Source organism: Pinus tabuliformis, chromosome 3_1 (genome assembly GCF_031772625.1).
Source record: "Pinus tabuliformis cultivar Carrire ecotype Pingquan chromosome 3_1, CPIR1, whole genome shotgun sequence".
Lineage (NCBI taxonomy): Eukaryota > Viridiplantae > Streptophyta > Pinopsida > Pinales > Pinaceae > Pinus > Pinus tabuliformis.
The window spans coordinates 10,787,566-10,808,820 of NC_142301.1; the positions used below are offsets into that span (position 1 = coordinate 10,787,566).

At 38.2% G+C, this 21,255-nt stretch overlaps 1 long non-coding RNA gene across 1 annotated transcript in view; it reads right to left on the reverse strand.

The window, feature by feature from the left end:
* Nucleotides 1–6,071: 6,071 nt before the first annotated feature.
* LOC149185513 (uncharacterized) overlaps nt 6,072–21,255 on the reverse strand; it is a 59,273-nt gene continuing 44,089 nt past the window's right edge. Inside the window, exon 2 of the long non-coding RNA XR_016256037.1 lies at nt 6,072–6,466. This is a non-coding gene — a long non-coding RNA (uncharacterized LOC149185513). The remainder of the gene's footprint in view (nt 6,467–21,255) is intronic.

The window sequence follows — 21,255 nt, forward strand, 5'->3', positions numbered from 1 at the left end:
TCAAAGCAAGAGAGGCATTCATATATGCAAGGAGGTCTTTGAAAGACACTGCCAAGCCAGAGGAGCCACATTGGAGCAAGAGGAGCTACAAGAGGAGCCATATATATATATATATATATATATATATATATATATATATATATATGCCAAAACTGAGCTCGCAGAGCCAAGACTACAATATATGTAATCTGGCCTCAGGCCAAGACTCTGTATTGTTTATTTGTAATAAAACAGTGTTGCGTGTAAGATGTTTTGAACAGCCCGTGGAGGCCTCGAATGTTTGGTTTTCCTTCTAAATCCATGCAATATCAATGCAGGCCTGTGTATTTCATGTTTCTTTAAGAGAATTGTCGCATAAAAGGATTGATTGGTGAGTGCAATCTTTCATTCTAGTTCCGCAGAGCAAATACCCAAAATACGCTAAGTATCGGGCTAAAACACGTTTAACGAAGAATCCGAACCTCAAGCGGTTATAGAGTGCCATCAGGTCCATAGACCCCAATCGCATCGGCCCTTGTCCTCGTCGCATCGCCGAGAGTCGTTTCCAAAGGAAATCGCACTAAAACACTTAGCGGATTCAAAAGGGCGGATTTGAAAGTTTATAAAAGGGAGTGTTGAGTACTATCGGGTCTGGCAGCGTTATCGCATCGCTTAAGTGGAGCGGCCCAAACTCTTACGACTTGTGATCGCCGATTTGTATCGCATCGGCATATTGGAGCGGGATATATATATATTGAAGTGACTATTGCGGATCGCCGATAGCGACCAACGATATCGCATCGAACCAAAGGAAAAGCGCCAATAGTTGAGAGCCTTGTGATGCCGATTGCCAATACTGCGATTGGATCCTGATCGTCCAATCGGTCAAATCTGGATCTGCTCTAAAAGCCATATAACTATGTAAAAGGTGGAAACTCGCAGTTTTAACATTTTGAAGGGTTTTTGGGTCCCGACAGGGGAAGACCATTATCTCTTTGATATTTGTCGTGTGCAGGCCTTTGAGGCAAAAATGCAATACAGTAACGCTCTCGATAGTTCAGGAGGCTGAATCAAGCCGATTGCGATTGCGATTAGGACGTGGCTGTCTGTTAGACTATGCCGACTCTGTATATGCCTACCATCATTAAAAAAGGAGAGCGTTGTTACAAAAAAAAAATTGTATGTGTGCTCTATTTATGATTCGGTTCTCGCCATTTGAATCAACATGTCCTGTGAGCACGAATAGACAGAGGAAACCGAACGTCGGGAAGCTAAAGAAGCAAGCGAGCATAGAGGAAATGACAGCGAGCGTTGAGGAAGCTAAAGGGCCAGTGAAGAGAGGAAACCAGGAGACAGAGGAATGGGGAACAAATAAAAACTGGTAAAACAGAGAACAGTGTGCGCTGTTGTTGGCTGTTGAACGATGTTGACCATTTTTGTGGAAATAAGCTAGAGGAGACAGAGGCAGCGAGAGGATCCAGCAAAACAGAAAGACAGCAAACAGTTGACGAGGAGAAGTAGCCAGCAGAGAACATAAGCTTGAACAGAAAGTTGTTCTTTATGCAGAGCTTAGTGCGGCTAACAGTAGACTGCCTAAAGCTGTGTGAAGACATTATTAGAAGTCATGAAGGATACTGGACACTCTGTGTGGGCAGTATGAAGGATTGGGAAGACTACTTCATAAGAAGACTGGTTGTCATTGATGCTGTAGCTTGGAGACTGCAGTGAAGCTATAATCAGACAGAACTCAGTAGAGAAGAGTTCTGAGAGCAGAACATTACTATCAAATGAATCTTGACAAGATTGGGTCAGAACCCTTGAGGCTGGTGCCTCAGAAGTAAGTAGGATTGGAGTCCTTGGGGCTGGTGCCTCAGAAGCAAGAAGGATAGGAGTCCTTGGGGCTGGTGCCTCAAAAGTAAGAAGGATTGGAGTCCTTGGGGCTGGTGCCTCAGAAGTAAAAAGGATTGGAGTCCTTGGGGTTGATGCCTCAAAAGTAGGAAGGATAGGAGTCTTTGGGACTGGTGTCTCAGGAAATGGAAAGATTGAAGTCCTTGAGAGTTGATGCTCCTACGTCCAAGATTGGTAACTTGGCGAAATAGAGTTGGAGCTCTGGAGGTTGGAGCCTCACCAAAGTCCAAGTTGGTGCTTGGCAATTGATTGCGACCATCTATATATTGTATCTATTTTACTGCACAGTTTACATGAATAAAAGCATTTATTCTTGTTGTTCATCTAGTGTTCTAAATATATATGTTTTAACTGGTAAAACAACAGTTGGAAAAAGAAATACCGATTTACCCCCCCTCTCACTATTTCCAACAGAGCTTTGTACTAGATGACTTTTTCTTTTTCCATAGGTACCACTTATGCTTCCAATGAGGTTACCAAGAGTTATATCCTCCCATAGGTGATTGTCATAGACTTCTATTTCAACTATCATTCATGTTTCTCTATGATGATGTCATGAGCTCTTGCTTTTTAATGCTTCTACGATGCCATGATTCATCATATCATTCTTTCTTAATGACGCATGATAGTCATATCTTATAACAAAAAACTTGAAACAAAAAACTTGAAAAGAACTAGGTGAGAATGATTATCTAAATCATAGTAGAGATCTTTTACTTCCTCCTTGAATTTCTTCTTTTCAGCTTCCTCCACTTCTTCAATAATATGAGTTGCTTCTCTACTTCTTTTTTGATTGTCCTTCTTGAACTTAGGACAATCTCTCTTGTAATGCCCATATTCTTGACATCCATAGCATTGAACTTTTGTCATGTTCTTCTTTCTTTTTTGAGGACCAAATTTCCCAAACTCCCCTTTTCTCTTTGCCATAGCAGCGTATGCTTGAGTTTGCTCATTTGATCCTACATTAGTTTTTGCCTTCAGCCTGGTTTCTTCAATCTTGCATATTGACCATAGATCCTTGAATGGAGTAGCATTTTTCTTCCCATAAATGCTTGAATTAAAGTTACCCCACTCCTCTAGTAGTGTATTTAGTACTACGATGGTCATCTCCTTATCAGACATTATTTCTCCCAGATCTTGAATTTGATCCCTTATTTCAGATATCCTCATAAAGTATGAGGTTATTCCTTCTTCTTTTGATATCCTTAGCTTGTAGAGTTCTTGCCTTAGTGAGATATCTTCTCCTACAATGCTTACGGAAAACAATTCTACCAATTTGTCATATACATATTTTTTTAAGTTTCGAGTTTAGATACATATGGGATGAGGGGATCCTTGATGGATTCTATGAGAATCCTTTGAGCCCTTACTTCCCCTTTCATAAACCTTGCAAGTGCTTGAGCATCTTATTTTGGAGGTTTGGTGATCGAGTCTTTAACATTTTCCATGACCTCATTTTCAATGAGATTCAGATCTGTCCTCTTCTTCCATGCAAGAAAGTTTGAAGCCCCAAGCAATTTGTTGCTTTCCTTGCAAAAAAACATTTTGACAAATTCAAATGTAGACATAAATATACTTACTTGTGAATATGCTTCTTCCACTTGCTACCTCCTTGAATTTGATGATGATATAGATAATAGACAACTTATCCTTGACGAAGATAGTTCTCTTTAAGAGTGATCCTTGACTCCACAAAGAGGGAGATCACTTTAGATCCTTTGATGGTGATGTCCTTGTTGATGATGATCGATGATGACTTCTTGATGATGTCTTGATGTTTCTTGGCTGATCTTCTTCAAGGATAAGGATTTTCTTTTGAAATGAAATCATTATTTCAACAAGTGGGAGATTGCCTTAGAACTTTTGATGATGATGACAACGTCCTTGATCTTGCTTCTATTCGATGAGTAGTCTTCAAGTTACTTTGATTTGTAGATCTCTTCAACTTGAGCAGGGTCTTTGTGGTCTTTGGATTATGACTTGAGGATCCCAAGACTTCTTCTGGTGTAGACTTCTTCTTTGATCTAGGGTTTTGACACCTTTTTGTAGATCTTGACTTCAAGATGATCTTCTAGATTTGTTTTGATGCCCTCCTCGAGATTTGGTCCTTGAATGCTTGAGTGTCCCTTGATGAGATGCCCTTTCCTTGTTTTTGTCACCTTAGCTCTAATACCATGTTGAGAAATCTAGGGCATTAGGATTAGGTGATTTTTCTTTGATGATAACTGCTTGTGAATAATTTTTACTTCTTTAGATTAGGTTCTTCTTTTACTTATATTATTATAGTGTTCTTCTTCATCAAACAGCTACCAAACCATGAACAATAAAGAGACAAGAGACACAAGATGTAGGCGATCAGCCAGGGCCAAAACCTCTCCAACTTGAGAGGAAAACCCAAAACGAATTCTTCTTCTTATAGAGACTTCAATTGACGAATACCAAGACCAAGACCCTTGACACAATAACCTCTCCAAGACTAAGTCACAAGCTTTCTAAGTTTGACTCCTTCTTCCTTGAGTCAACGATGGTCAAACTTCCTCCTCTAATTATTTCAGATATCCTTCAAATTTCAGTCCCTAGGTTCAGATCTGCAACTCTTGGACCTTCTTTAGAAACCCTAGTTGTAATACTTGACTTAGTTTGATATCTTGATCTCCTTCGCTTGGATAGAAGGACTTCCTTCTGCAACTCGGCTTGATGAGTATCTTCTTTTCTTCCCTTGATTCGACTTCTAGATGGACTGTATAAGCCTCGGCCCTTTTCTACAGTAGATAACCCTTGACTTCCTCGCACGTGTGAAGAGTTTTTTCCCAAACAAGCATGAATTATCTCGGCTTCCTTTCCTCCTTTGTTTGCTTGATGGGAGGCTTTTCTCCTAGGCTTCTCGCACTTTTCTTCTTCTCTTAGATGCCTGACCGAATTATGTCCTTGAGTGAGGCCGAGCTGCCCTATATAGTGGTTTGTTCATCAAAAATAAGCCAACTTCTCCTTATGACAAGGCCGACATGCCTTTCTAGAATTATCTTTTAGGCCGACTTCGAGGTGAGCTTGTGACATGGTCGTGGAGGGTTAACAAATTTTCTTTTACAATGAATTAAATGCCCAAATGGGTCTTCAATCCTTGACATTGACTTCACTAGACTTTATGACTTGATGACCAAACCTAATAGCTCACAATGGGAGCTTTAACTAAAAATAAAATTCCTTGATCATGAAACCCATGATTCAAGCATTACAAAAATACTTTTATTTTCTTCTTTACATGAATTACATAAAATCATAATTACACGTCATTATGAAGACCAAACCTAGTTACACTTTTCAACAGAATTGTTCCTACATCTTAAAAAAACATATTTTGAAATCCAATTGAAAGACGCTGGGCCACAATTCTGTGAACTTTCTGATCAGAACTCGTTCTATGGATACGTTCCATTTCTGTTTCGGGATGAAGATAGGCAGCGTAGAGAACTCTCCACATTATTCACAAATCTGGTTATCGGGACAACTTCATTTTGAGAGAGGCCTCCAACAATTCTTAGTGTTGAGGTGGCCATAGATGGGAAGGGACCATCACTCAAAAATGTAGCCATGGATGCTGTCTAAGACAATGGATCTTAGTGCAATCACTTCTGGACAATGAAGCAAACCCTCGCGTGACAGATCCATCAGCATGTCAAGGGCTTCCAAGTGGACGGCTCACAACAAAGATGACAACAGCTAGGGAAAACACCCTAGCCAGCCATAGTAAATCACAAGTAGAGTTGTCCATTTTCTTCCATAAGAGAAAACTCCATTCGTTTATCAAATTTGAGAAATGCAATATAATGTTATTATTTTAAAACAACAATTTTTTCTATTTATGCGAGAATTTACCAACAAACCCAAAAACACAGGTTTCATGTTGCATGAATATGCCAACAACAAAAATAAATAAACTGTGGAATTAATTCAGATGTACAGAAAAGCATAATAATGAAAATTAACCACCAAATCCTAGAGGCAAGTGCGTGCCCCTGTAGAATATGTCGAAAGGAATACAAGGAAATTGACTAATTAAAAAGTGCAAGATGTGGGATTGCCAAAATAGAGATGAGAGTAATTGATTCGTTAGACAAAATCAACTGAAAAGAAATAGATGTACTGGCTATTAATAATATCAAAATTTGAGAAATAATCACAACTGCATTATAAACATAACTCTATAACTATCCACACAAATACATCACATAAGAACAACACAAGTTACTTCACCTTACATGACATACATAAAGTTTTATCATATGTTCATCCTTTTGATGAATTGTAAGAATATTTTAAATAAGAATGCAGAAATGCATTAACTTCTTTCACACTATTTAGGGGCAACTATTATGCAATCTTAGTAAAAAGGCATCTCTAATGAAAATTAACAATTATGTACAAGACTGCAAGCTCAGTGAACTTTAATTCCAGTAGCATTCAGTAGTGTTGCTGTTTGAAGCATGTCACTCAACTTGCGTAAATTCTAAAGCATTTCCATCAGGGTCGCGGGCAAATATAGCTGGTCTTCCAGAACGACTCAGTGTATAAGGTATACCTGATTTTATAAAAAGAAAAGGTCAATACTAACACTATTAGCATACGTATTTGTTGAAGTGTAAGAAAATAAAATGTTTCCTTGCCTAGATCAATCCATTAAGAAACAATAAATAAATAAAATGTTTCCTTGCCTAGATCAATCCATTAAGAAACAATAAATCAGGAAAACAAAATAATATTAAGTCACTTCATGCAAGAAAAAACGGATTTTAAGTGAATTACAATGCCTGACCAATGAAAACAAATCAACTCATTTATTTCTCTAAAATATGTTCCAAGTGCTACCTTGAATTTAGCTTCAATATAGCAATTCACATGAAGTCAGACCACTGCTTAAAACCATTAAATGTTACATGTTCTTGATAGCATTGCTTGATTTGTAGTTCTGAAAATTTCCTTGATATTGTCTCTCTTCTAACCCAACAGGAAATCATACCTTGCTCATATCCACTCATATAATAACGTTTAAGCTTTTCTCATCAATTCAAAGTTGGAACTTGGTTGGAAGCAATGTTTTAAATCTTTCTAGGCTCTTTTCTGTACTGCTATGTAATCAAAAGTAATTTCAGTACGACCTTATGGATTCAACTAAACCTTCCTTGAAATGAATCAATATGCTTCTAATGTGCTTTTCATGTGACCTAATGATTGCAAGATTTATGCATGCATCTTTGTCTCTATGGAATTGAATGATGTGCATGTTATTATGTTTTTTATGTTCTGAATTGGATCTTTGATGTTGATTCTGCTAGGGAGAAGAACCCACCAAAGGCTAAAATGCTCACAAAATTCAGAAGGATTGGTGCAGACATACAACGATATGCAAGTTGGCAGAACACTTCAAGATAAATTTGCTGTGTTGTGGAAAGGATCGCAGGTTGTTGTACAGTCCCAAAAAGAATGCTACCATAGAGAAAAAGATTGCAAATCCAAATTGCAGTGTCTTGGAAAAGATTGCAATAGCAGCTTGAGGTTTTCCAGAAAATAAATGCAACTGCAAAGGAAGAGTGTAAATCCTTGTTGTGTATAGATCACAACTTCGACTGTACCATAACTCACAGTTGCAAAGATCCCAAGAGGACACAATACCATTGTGCAAAGAAACAAGGACTACAATGTTGACATGATTGCTCATAACATTAAATGAAAGCACATGATTACAGGAATGCTTAGAGTAACCGATTAGAGATGATCCACATTACTTCAAGAAGGATGCCAAATGGGAAAGAGATCTGACCAGATCAATGGGTGGAGAACTTTAGCATAATGCTGTGTTGACCATAGTGGGGCTGCTGACTAGCTGTCTGTCAAATGAGGAGGAAAATTTTCTCTCATGGGTTGCCCTCTTTTTGGTGGGTAACATCTAGCTGCGACTCAAGGACATGTACTCACCATAGAACACATGATCCATGTGCTCAAACGATTTGTGCATAAGAATCCCAAGAATCCCTGGTGCTCGTAGATCTGTTACTTACACTCATAGCAACTGAGCAGGGTACTAATTGCCACCCTTCTGATACAGGATAAAAATAGTACTGAAATAAAATGTTAGCTAAAATAAAACCATGATATCTAACTATTGAGCAAGAAAATCAACATGAACAACATCAAAAGAAGGATGCACACACAAGAATGCAAGACACACAATCCTATGCTAACCAATGCGAAAATATAGTGCATTGATTAAGTATATTCATATAACCAATGAAGCCAACATGTTATCAGATCCAAATCACACCTTTTGCCTCTATGCTTAATTACGAGATAGAACAAGAAAATATTACAATCAACAACTACTATCTCACAACATTCAAAGACCAAATCAAAACAAAGGGTGGGCGATGGAAAAATTACAATAAGTCAAATGTTATGTACCTAGATCAAAATAATGCAGAAACATAAGAAAAGATATATCAACGACTTGATAATATGCCACTTCAAAGGGGCAACCTCCTTTTACATCACATAAATGACATTCTTGGATGATTCAAATGACATGACTTCCTTGGTATATATAGGAGTCTAAAGGGTCAAAATAAAATTAGGGCCTACATAAGAATAATAATGTAAGAACAATAACAATATAGGGGTTACACTAGTAGTATAGGGATCTGACATGCCCCCCTCCTTCAAAAAAGTGTTATCCTCGACGTTTGAGTAGTTTTGAATGCTTTTGTATAAAATACTCATCCTCCCATGTGGAATCTTGAGCAGGTAAGTTCTTCCACTTAATAAAATACTCTAAAATTGATCGATTCTATAGTTGTCAAATTCTTGTTTCCATGATTGCTTCAGGCTCCAATATGATTTTTCCTTCCTCGTCAAGTTCTGGCAATATAGTTTGAATTGGGAACTTGTCACCTATAACCTTCTTTAAGCATGAAACATGGAAAACTGGGTGTAATCACAAAGATGCAAACAACTCCAATTTGTATGCCATAGTACCAATCTTTTGCAACACCTTATAAGGGCCATAGTACTTAGGTGATAATTTATTATCCTTATTAGCTTGCTTGAGGGACATTTGTTTGTATGGTTGTAGTCGTAAAAATACACAATCACCCACATCAAAACTTCTTTCACTGCGATGTTGATATGTTTGTTTCATTTGATTCTGTGCCAAAGTTAGGTTATCCTTTGAGAGTTGGAGAACTTGTCACTGATGCTCAATGTGATCTTCCACTGCTTGAACTCTGGAATTGTCTTTTAGAGACGTTGTGATCGACAATGGATGATATCCATAAAGGCCATAAATGGGGTCATTTTTGTTGTGGTATTGAAGGAAGTGTTATACCACCATTCTACCAGAGGTAACCACTTGACCCATTGTTTTTGTTTATCAGATACAAAGCAACAAAGATATCCTTCCAAACATTTGTTCACTATCTCAATTTTCCCATCAGATTGAGGATGATAAGATGAGTTATGAGCCAATTGAATACCAAGACAAGAAAATGATTATGTCCAAAAATTTCCAGTGAAAATAGGATCTCTGTCTTTTACAATAACCTTTGGGTTTTCATATAGCTTTTGAATTGTTTCCACAAATGTGAAAGGATGAGATAGTGCACAAAAGTGTGCATATTTGGTAAGTCTATCAACTACCACCATGATGAAACTCTTTCCTTCAAAATTGGGTAGACTTGTGATAAAATCCATTGAGACCTCCTCCCAATGTTGACTTGGAATGGTTAATGGTTATAAAAGGCCTAAGGTCTTAATTGTCTCTACTTTATTTTGTTGGCAAACCAAACATTCTGCCACAAACTTTTGAATATCAGATTTTGTTGCAACTTTTGAATGAGTGTCCACACCTCTTCGTCATTCTTCCATTTATCCCTTGCTTCATTTACCAATCAGGTTGGATAATAGAAATGGCACAGAGCAATTCCTCCACATCCTCATTTTTTCTTGAGAGTGCATTTGCAACAACTTTTCCTTCCCTTTTTTGTAGATGATTTCAAAGTCATAACCCAACATCTTTGTGACCCATTTTTGCTACTCTTTTGAAGATAATCTTTGTTGCAAGAAGTATTTAAGACTATCATGATCTGTTTTTACCTTGAAGTGTCTTCCCATTAGGTAAGGGCGTCATTGCTTTAGGGCATGTAGTATTGCCAGCATTTCCTTCTCATAAATAGGTTTGTGTAAATTCTTTCCCTTGATTGGACGACTTTCAAAGGCAATGGGCTGTCCTTTTTGCATTAAAACAGCATCAATGCAATTTCTTGGGGCATCACATTCCACAATAAAGGTTTTCGTGAAATCTGGTGTAGTTAAATCCGGAGCTTGGCACATTGCCTCTTTATGATGTTCACAAGCCTTAGTTGCTTCTGGAGTTCAAGAAAATGTTTTCTTCAGTAATGTTATTAGAAGTGTCGCTATCTTCCCATAATTCTTAACAAACTTGCAATAATACCCTGTCAACCCAAGAAATCTTTGAAGATGCCTTAAGGTTGTGGGGATTTTTCATTCCTTGATGGCTTTAATTTTGTTAGGCTCTACGTTAACAACCTCATGAGATACAATATGACCCAAATAATCCACCTCCTACACCCCAAAGAAACATTTGGAAGGTTTTGCATACAATTGTTTCTCCTCCAATAGTTTGAGCACCCCGTCAACATGTTGAACATGATCTTTCCAAGACTTGTAGATTAGTATATCATCAAAAAATACTAACACAAATTTTCCAAGGAAGGGTTTGAAAGTGGAATTCATCAAACCTTTTGGCATTACTAAGGCCAAAAGGAATGACCAAAAATTGATAATGACCTTCATGAGTTATGAATGTTTTTTCAGAATCTCTTCAATCTTCATTCTAATTTGATGATATCATGAACGAAAATCCAGCTTGGTGAAGTAAATTGCTCCATATAATGCATCCAACAATTCATCAATGACAATAATGGAAATTTATCTTTAATAGTGAGCTTGTTGAGCTCTCTATAATTCGGACACACACCATGATCCATCCTTCTTGTGCACCAATACTACTGGAGAAGAGAAAGAACTTTGGCTACGTTGAATTATACCATCCTCTAGCATTTCTACAACCATGTCTTCAATTTCACTCTTTTGGGCATAGGCATATCTGTAAAGTCTAATGTTTGGAGAAACACTTCTTGGAATTAAGTGAATAGCATGACCATGCTTGTGAATAGGTGGGAGACCCTTTGGAGTCTCAAATACCTTGGAATGATTGTCAAGAACTCTTTGGAGATCTAGAGAAATGGGTGACTTAGATGTTTGTACATCTAGTGAGCATAATTGTGCAATTACACCTTGTGGTTCCTTATTCAAAAGTTTTGTCATACCATTGGAGCTGATTATCTTACCATGTCTCCTTGTGATACCCCTTAATTCAATTTCTTTTTCCCAGAAAAATTTCAAGAAAAGCTGTTGAAAATTAAAATTTATCGTCCCTAAAGATTGATAATCATTGGACTCTCAATACAACAACAACAACAACACCCATTGGAATGGCCACCATTACACTATTCAATACATATTGCCTCATTATTAGATTGAAATTATGGCACTTCTCTAAGAAATTTATAGTTCCTCCATCTGCAACATGTTACCCAACAAATGTGGGTGACCCCCTAGGAGAATTTTTCTCCTAGTTATATCTTCAGAGGGCAGCCAGTAGCCCCTAACATCCACCAATGTAATTGTGTCATTTGATCTCCGCTCCTTATATCAGTCATATGTCCCCTCGCCCATCTGTCAAGAGCATATGTTAGAAGGTGGGCAATTCAACCCAAAAGGTATGTTTTCCATTGTGCAATTGGATGCTTATCCTTGTTTTTCTTGGGCATTTTGGGCATGGATTATTGGGTGACTTGGAAGAAGGAAGGGCTTTGATTGTGGTTTTGTTCTCTCACCTTAAATGGAGGGTTAATCCTCAATCCTATCCCTGTGGGATCTCCCCTACTGACCTATGGTTTCAAGAAGGGCACTACATGGGAATCCCTGATTTTGGTAGTGTGGTCTCGTTTTCTTGTTCCAGATTTTTCACCCCCTTCCACACATTACAAGCCCTATTTCATCATTTTCTTCTATGGGCCCACATGACCACTGCGTCCACATGGCCCTGGCACTCCCCCTCCCCTTCTCCACATATCTGGGTGGAGGTTCATGTAGCTAAAAGATAGTTAAAAGCCTATCATGGCCACAAGCAAGAAACAAAAGAAAAAGAATATTATAAAATGTAAAAGATGGTAGGGATATTAATTAGCACATGGGCAAAAGCCAAACATGAGCTCTACCCCTTATCCTAGCCATCACCCTGGTTCTTGTTACCGCTCAATCTAGTAGGGTTCCTAGGAGGGGCTCCAAAGGGGAAACTACTAAACCAAGTGGCGACAATGGGACAAGGACCCTTTGTCACCTTTGTTGATGTCCCCTATTCTTTACGGACCTTTCACCGATGGGAGGAGTTCCGGTACTAGGGAAATCACTATAAAAGGTATATTACTGATGGAGAAGTAGTGATTCAGAAGCCCATTCATAGGGGAGACTCAAATGAAAGACACTCCTTGCTTAACAAGCAAGGTATAGGGCTCTCCAATAAAGGCTTTGGAGGAAGCTTAGACCTAGGGATTAGGGATATATCTTGATAAGGGGCACCAAAAAACCATAGTGGACCTAAACAAGGTCAAGGGTTTAGGGTGAGACTTCAAACAAAAGGTCTTGACCAAGTAAGGGAGGAGAAAAGGATCAAAAAGATTGGATTTGACTTGAATTTTCAATGCAATGATCCTTGATGACACCACTAACCTATGAAACCCAGGACCAAGAACGGAATTGGAGCTATGGCTTGGGATAATCCTGAATCTAGCCATAGGAATTCTCTCAAAATTTGTGAGGGCCCAAAGGACACCCCAGCACAGTTGTGCTCCAACTCGCTCACCAAATGGATGGTTACAATAGATTTCGAATGATGCCCTAGGAGACACTAAGGTTAGGGCTTGGAAAAGAGAGAAAAGGAGGTGAAAAGATTTTCGTTGAAGTGATCACCAAGGATTAGACCAGTGCCTAGTCTATTGGGAGAATGGAGTCAATGAGATTTCAACCTTTGGAGTATCTTTTGCCCAATCAAGGAGTTCCCCAGCAACTTCGCATGGCCCTAAGGGCAACAACTAGGTTACCAAGAAAATTTATACTTCTTATCTCTGCAATTTGATGACTTATCAAGGCAATTACATAGATAATAAACCCCTAGGAACATTCATTCACCATACTAGACATGTAACATATGCAAAACCCTCACAAAATCAAATTCGCACTTCAATTAGGGCAGAAACATAGATTCCATGAGTGAAAATTCCATACATTATACATGTGACATGAAATAGAGAAATATACCATGAAAGAGCACTTACAAGTATAGCGAGTATATCCAATCATCAATGAGAGAGAAAATTGAAGCTCCAAGACCAGGGTTGCGGGGAGTGCCCCCCCCTCACACCCCTGCTCCCAATTTGCGCTCTGAGTGGAAGCGGAGGAGGGAGTGTTTTCAGGAGCAAGCTCCCTGAAAAGAAAAAAAATGCTCCCTGGTTTTTCGGGAGCGTTTAGTCTTTTTTTCCAAACACAATTTTTTTTAAAGAAACAAATAAGCTTTGAGTGGGGCAGCCTAATGATCAAGCCTATGGCCCTACTATTGATATGCGATTCATGGTAATGTCAAATTCTTATAGTAAAAAGATGAAAAGTGACATTAAGGATAATGTCACTTTTCATCCTTTTACTTAAATTTTTAACATTACCATGAAATGACTCAGGATGTTTGAGAGTGGTTCCGTCCTCATTGGATTTCATATGGAGAAAGTAGAATTTTAGATTTCATTCAAAATCCAACAAACTTATCAGTTTTTTAGGATTTCAGGATTGGGGAGATTGCAATGTTTCCATTGGATTTTGTCATGTATTAGGGTATGGAACTCGTATTTAATCAAGAGCACCAATCCCTCTATGTACCTTGATGTTAGTGATGTTGGTTGTCGAACTCTTCTATCATGACCCTCCTAAAAATGTACGCATCACTCAAACAAAATCTTGACTTGACATGCTATGCTTTTTCTATCTTATGTTAATGCTTAGAGGGTGATATTAATGTCAAAGATATTGATTTTCCAACAAGACTAAGATATTAGACATTTCTCGTGGTAGCAAGAGGCCCAAGCATTAGCAATAGATAATAGATTTACTTGTCTTTTCTAGTTTCTAGTAGTTTTTATAACTATTGACTCTTTCATATTTATTATGATATCTTTTGTAAACAATATATGACAATTTAAGTTTGAAGTTTGAAGTTGACAATTATAACTCATTAGTAATGAATTATGAATATGATGCTTCGAGAAAGTTGAAAGTTGTTTCATTTCATTTCATTTTATAACATTTCATTTCATGTTAGACATTATTTGTTGTAATGGTTACACTTAGCTTACAAGTACAGCTTTGGTGATCAATGATGATAAATGTTATGTATTGAATTTTGAAAGCTTGAAACTTTAAGATTGATGAACCATGAGACTCAATATGTTGTATGTTACTATGTTACTAACTTGACATATATGCATCAAAATATAAAAAATACAAAAAAAATATATTTATATAAAAAAACACTCTCGGAATCGCTCCCGCTCCCAAGTAACCTTGTCCAAGACTAAGGCGAAATTTCCAAATATCAAAATGCATCAAAGATTATCCAATTCATCCTCCAATGGTTGTGGCGAAATTCCTAAAGAAACAATGACCCAAATCAAAGTGATGATGAGAAGAGAATGAGACTCTCATCTACTTATATCATCCTCTAAGGGTTCAATTTGCCTAATGATGCCCCAACTAATAAAATAACGTACAAAATAACATTACTTGGTGACAAGCCCACCAAGATAACTCCAAAACATGAAAATAAGGCTCTCAAGCGGGCTAAAATGATAGATACAATATAGGTTGAATGGCCATTGAAAGGCCTAGTGGAGTCCAATATGTGCCAAAATTAGTGGAAGGGCTCCAAATACAGTGGTAAAGGGGATGGCCCCTTGATCTCCAAGCAAATAACTAGTGGTGCTCCTAAGTGGTTGTAGGGGGGCACAGAACATCCTCATGGGTCTCCAAATGGATCGAACTAGCCTGTATACCATTTGTAATGGTCAAAAGAATGATGCAAGCCCTACCTTAGTCTCCCATGGTGAGACACAACATCATCTGGGCCCTGGATCAGCTTGCAAGTGTGTGGTGCAAGAGTGTAGCCGATTAGGCAAGGTGGTCTAGGTGCATCATCATCATCAAATAAGTGGAACACGAGCAAGTAATTGATGGTACTGATAGATCCCATGATGTGGCAATCTGTTCTCTGCTATAGTGGAGGCCCATGGCTCTCAACGTTCACCCTACAAATGCCAAATATGACCCTATGGAGGGATTGGACCCCGTATAAGGAGATCAAAACCAAAATGAAGACCCACCCGCAATCCTGTATAAGATCCAATGTGTCTCCTCACCTTCCAATACAACAATCATTAGTGCAATTGAGTAAATGAGCTTACAAATCATGGAACCAAGTGGACACTTCATAGTGGCATGCCCTTCCATAATGGGCTTTAAAGTGTACAAGTGTTTCCAAGTTCAAGAAAAAGGTTAACCAAGGATCCTATTAGGTGGTTTCAACCTCTAAGGGAGTGACAAGTCCATAGTACATCCATCAAGAGGCAAGTGTCATGTGAATAAATGATGGAACAGAGTGGGGCATCAGGGGAAGGCTCCAAGCCACATGCCACGGTACATGGGTAGCTATGATAAGGGAAGCTCATATTTGGGTATATAGATGTAGGAAGGAGCAATCATGAAACATGAGTCACCCCAGCCTTTGTTTTTCCACCTGTTGACCACTATGTGTCAATGACCCCATAGTAGTACACTCCTTTTTTCACAAAAGGGATCCATCATGTTCAAGTGTTCGAACATTCAGATTTCGTCATCAGTCTGCAATTTGTTAAAGATGTAAATCCATTCTGCATGGTTATACTGTAAATGATCTTAGTAAAGACCATCATGTATGTAACAACCTAAGTAAGCATAGTATTTTGGTGACGATTTCTATCCTAGGAGGTTTTTTGTCTCACTGATTCATCTGTCTCTAGACAAAAATGATCAGCAGCGTTTTTCCCTCCAACTTCACCCCAAAGCTAGGGTGGATTTTGTCGTCAAGATAGTAGTGTGTCATAGCGTTTTTTATCGAGTCCTTGTAAAAGTAATTTGGAAATAATCCTAACTATTTGGCGAGATTATTCTATTACAAATTACTTAGAACACTAGATCATATTTTGAGTCGCAAAATTGGTTAGCTATTTGAGGGTCTATAACAAATGGGTGTTCCCTCTTCATGTATTAAATTGTAATATCTTGATATAAAAAATATTTAGTGCATGGTCCCTCATAATTAGATACCATGGCTAAATATTAGAGGGTTGGAAAAATTATTAATCCCCTCATAAGTCAATTAATTAAATTCTCAGGCAAAATTAAATTAAAATCTTAAGCCAGAAATTTAATTAATTTTGTGTCCTAGGTAAAATTAAATTCTCCAAAGGTAAAATTCGTGGGTTCTGGAAGAATTAATTTTTGGAGGTCCCCAGCCAAGGGAATATTGATGAAATCAAAAAAATTTGGACCTTTGGGCCTTGGTGGTTAAGTCAAAATCAGTTTTTAAAGGAAATTAACTCAAAATAATTAATTTTGAGTTAATTAAAAATCAATTAAATGAAAATTTCGATTTTTCCTCAAAAAATAAATAATTTCGACGATGATGATTAAAGGTTAATTAAATCTTTATGAACAATCGAGATTAATTTGACAGGGATAAAGCCAACTAGCCGTTGGAGAATTTATTTATAAATTAGAGGTCGGTGTCAGTGTATTCCATCTGATCTTTGAATCGTGTACTAAGCTCTCGAAGCTCTCTTGAAATATTTCTGGAACATAATGCAAAAGTCTTTGGGGTTTCGATTGATGGTGGTGTTCCTTTTCTCGAATTTATGGTAATATTGTTTTAAATTTTTCTACTGAATATTATTTGAAAATTGTCAATCAATAGCTCTCGTTGAATAATCCATGCACTGGTATCTTATTTAGTTTATTGGATCTAGGGTAACAATTTTTTATTTGATTGAGTTAGCAAGTATCTCTAGTTCTTGAAAATTATATTGTTATTTTATTTCTCTACTTGATCTGATAGTTGGATCTAGTGTTTGTAGAAGATCATTCGAATTTTAATTGAGTGTTTGGGGATAGTCCTCGGTTGGACCAGCCGACTCAAAGCATAATTTTTGAAAAGCCTACCTGATCAAAGCCTCAGGATTTATCTAACGATCTATTTTTCTGCATGGTGTTTCTGGGCTAGTATCTCATTAAAAAATTTAAATATCTTTTATAACTTGTGCAAAATTGATAGATCTGGCTAGGGAGAGCCTTGGATCTACAGATCTGGGAGCGGAGTTGGACTCATACTCCTCAGATCTGATAGACCTATAACTCATTTGTATAGATATGTAATTATCTTGTATAGATCTGAGATTTTTTAATTTGGGTCTTGGGGTTTTATTTATTTTTTGTAGATATCAAGATCTGGGTATTTTAGATTTCCATTTTGCAAGTTTGGATCTGAAGGTTTTTCAAGGAAATTTTTCAAGATCTGAGACAGATCTATGCCCTAGAGGGCGAGATCTTATCTCAGAAACAATTTGTTTGCAGGGAAGGTTCAGATTTGAGGCTTTTCCGAGAAAAAATTTTAAAGCAGAAATATATCAGTTTGAAATTTAAAATTTCTGGAAAATTTTTTAAAGTCTTTAGGCTACCGTTTTTATCCTATTCGCTGCCTGGAAGCTTCATCTTTCTATGCCCTCTTTTCCTACTCCATTACATTTTGAAACCCTTCAAATTTCGTTGCTAAACCCTTTGCGTTTTTCCTTTCTTTTCCTCTGCTCAAAATCGCATCCCTATACAAACACATCCCTTTCTCCTCACATCTTTCTCCTGTGTCTATCCTTCATTGCCCTCTGCAAAAGCATCTATCCTTCCCTCGTTGCTAGAGTTTCCTTTCCCTTCTGCTACCATTCCTCGTGAGCTTCTCCTCCTCGCATTGTCATCCCGCTGCTTTGCGTACCTTGCCATCTCTCCCCTGTAGCTCTTCCTTATCCATGTCCCTTCTGTCGTTAACCCTTCGCGGTCCTTTTCCTCTGTTCGCTTCTCTTTTGACCTACACCATCGTTCTTCCTCATCGCCGCTCCAACCTGCATATACCATCACATTATTTTCTAACCCTATCTCCCCAAGTTTTCTCGACTTTTCATTTGATCTAAATTTTTTTTTAAATATGCCTTTGACCTTTAAAAGAATTAAAACTAAAAATCATAAAAGGCTTACCTTCACGCACTTTTCCTTTCGAATTTAATTTCTTTTGTGGCCTTTGGCCCATTAAAAAAAATTAACTTTATCACATTAAAGTGTGACATAAAATTTCAAGATCTAAGTTATTATTTTGTGATAAAAGTTTTGGGGGCTTTAAATCTTTGAAATATTTTTGAGGGGTAAAATTAAAAAAATTTAAAAATTCTTCTATAGTCAACGCACATACAGATTTTTTTTAAATTATCTCTAAAGTTTGACTATAGGAAAAAAATAAATATTTTCAGGATTGGAGTTATTTAAGAAAATCATTATAACTATTTTTAATCGCTCTAAGTGTGGGTTTATTTACTTGAATTATTAGATATTTCTTGCTAATTAAATTTTGAGATTTTTCAAGTAATTGTTAAGTACTTTTTCATGGAATTGTGGTAAATTGCATATCTTTCGTTTCCTAAATTAAGTATTTTTAAGCATCTATATCATTGGCATTATCTTGAAGGTGATATTGAAGAATTGTGAAGAGTTTTTTGTTATCTTTGAGCTATAATTGCATCGGAAACAATTTAGATAAATTGAAGTGACAAGCTTGTAATTTAATTAGGCATTATATTGTGATATTTTAAGCATATTGCTAAGAAATTTATCTTTCAACCATTGTCTAGTGTTGGGTGCGGGATCCCCCAAGGGCAGTTTTGGAGCTAGAAGCCCATATTTTGGTCAAATTTTGTAATCCAAATGTAAAGACTCCGCATTTTGTGGTCGCGGAGCGCGTAGCTATTAAAGAGTCATAAGGTTGTCCGCCCTTATTTTGAAAATCTAATGTCAGCTGTAGAAGATCTACCCATGGTCCACGGACCATGGGATTGTATAAATAGAGCTAAGCTCTAAGTTGTTAGAGGCAACAATGGAATCAAAGAAGAAGATCGAACATGTATGAGAGATAGCTCTGAAGTAGAAGTCTAAGTTTTGGATCGTAGCATAGGTAGAGGCTCTGCAGCTGAGTGCACAGAGGCCTAGAAGTCTGCAGCTGAGTGCGCAGACCCCTGCAGCTGAGTGTGCAGGGCGAGTCAAGTCTGTAATTATTCGGAATTATTAATAAAGAGAAGTATTCTACTATTTCTACGTCTTTATTTCCTGTTTATGCATCTGGTTATGTTTGGGTATGAATTTCACTTATAATGCTTAAATGATGCGCGAATGTATGTAATTGTATTAGTTTTGTGAACGCAAGTAAGAACATCTATATACACGAAGCTAACTAAGATTTGTTAATAAGACAAGTAGGATACTTAGCCTAGTTTGGAAAATATCACAGCTCGATGCCCTAGCAGCACGAGAGTATATCAACCCCTGGTTAGGGCTACGCGAAAGCCGATTGTACCCTTTCACGAAGGTACTGAAGGGTGGAACAAAGGATTAAGCAACCTGCGCGCAGGCAGGTATAGTCGGGATAAACTGACATCACATCCATCTCAAGGGTGTGGAAACTTGGTTCCAGCATCCCCCCATACGCTTCGAGTGAGACTTCAATTCGTGCTACGCGGACTAATACCAAAAGGGCTAGTAGTGTAGGGATTTGTTTGGCTAACTAATGTTGAACCTGGGTCAGGCCCCCACAAGCCAACAAATGGTTCCGTTGCCGGGACCAGAATCTACAAGAGAAATGTGTGATGTTGTATCACTGGAATCCAACTAAGAAAGAAATCGAAGGCTGGTTGGACAGAAGGATTCACGAGTTCGTGGCACCAGAAAATAGAAACCCGCGATTGTCAAAAGAATAGTGATTGGACTGATACCTGTATATGGAGATCCACGAAATCTGTTTCGCCTCTTTCCCTACTGAGCTATACGAGTGGATCGCGAAGCTAGCAGATAGCCAAGGAAGGTGGAATCTTGACGGTCCTATTGTGTGGACCCCAAAGCTAGTGCGAAGGTTGGAAGCATCAAGGGATAAGATCATGCGTGCTATCGATCACTGGCTCGATCACATCATAGGAGGATTTGTTACTGAATTCGCGGTTGGCGCCTCAGTCAGCTATAGCGAGGCAGAGCAATGATTTTTCAAGGGACCGTGAGGTAAGTACGTAAAATCTTTGAATACTTGGATTAAAACGTTGTTGTGCGAAAAACAGGTTATGCAGCTACCTTGATGTTTGGGACTACGCGAAGCGGAAAAAGTTACAGAAACAAAGGAAATAAGAATCCGGAGTATAGCCCCTTGATTTCACCGCCGCGAAGGCATGAAGAAGGGATAGGGAAGGTCTCTCCACAAAGTGTTATCTAGTTGATAAAACAAGGATTTCCGTGAACACCACCTCCGTCTTCACCGCCATCACCTCCAACTTCACCCGTACGGCCTCCACCACCACCACGATTCAGTATGGCAAATACAATGAAGTTGCGTTTGTTCAAAGGCTTGGGAAATGAGGACCCGGACCAATTCTGGTTCGTGGTAAGGGTTGTATGGGAAGCACAAGGTGTTACCAATGACCATATAAAGAAGGCGACACTGGTTAGTGCTCTGCAAGATCGCGCCCTAACCTGGCATATTAAGTACTCCAGCAATAACTCGAATGCTAGAATAGCGAACATCCAAGCAGCATTGAATAGGGAATTTAGCAAGCCTAAATCCTAAGCACAGTCGATTGTGGGATTCAAAGAGATCACGATGCTACCAGGCGAGACGCCTTGGGAACTAGATTAGAGGCTGAAATGTATGATCAGCGAAGCCAACATGAATTTGACAGATGGACAGCATCGCGAGTGGTTTGTGGCTTCGCTACTACCACACGTAAGGAGTGCGTTGTCCCAGCAAAAGATAACAACTTAGGCAGAGGCCTTGGAAATTGCCATGAGACTACATGAAAC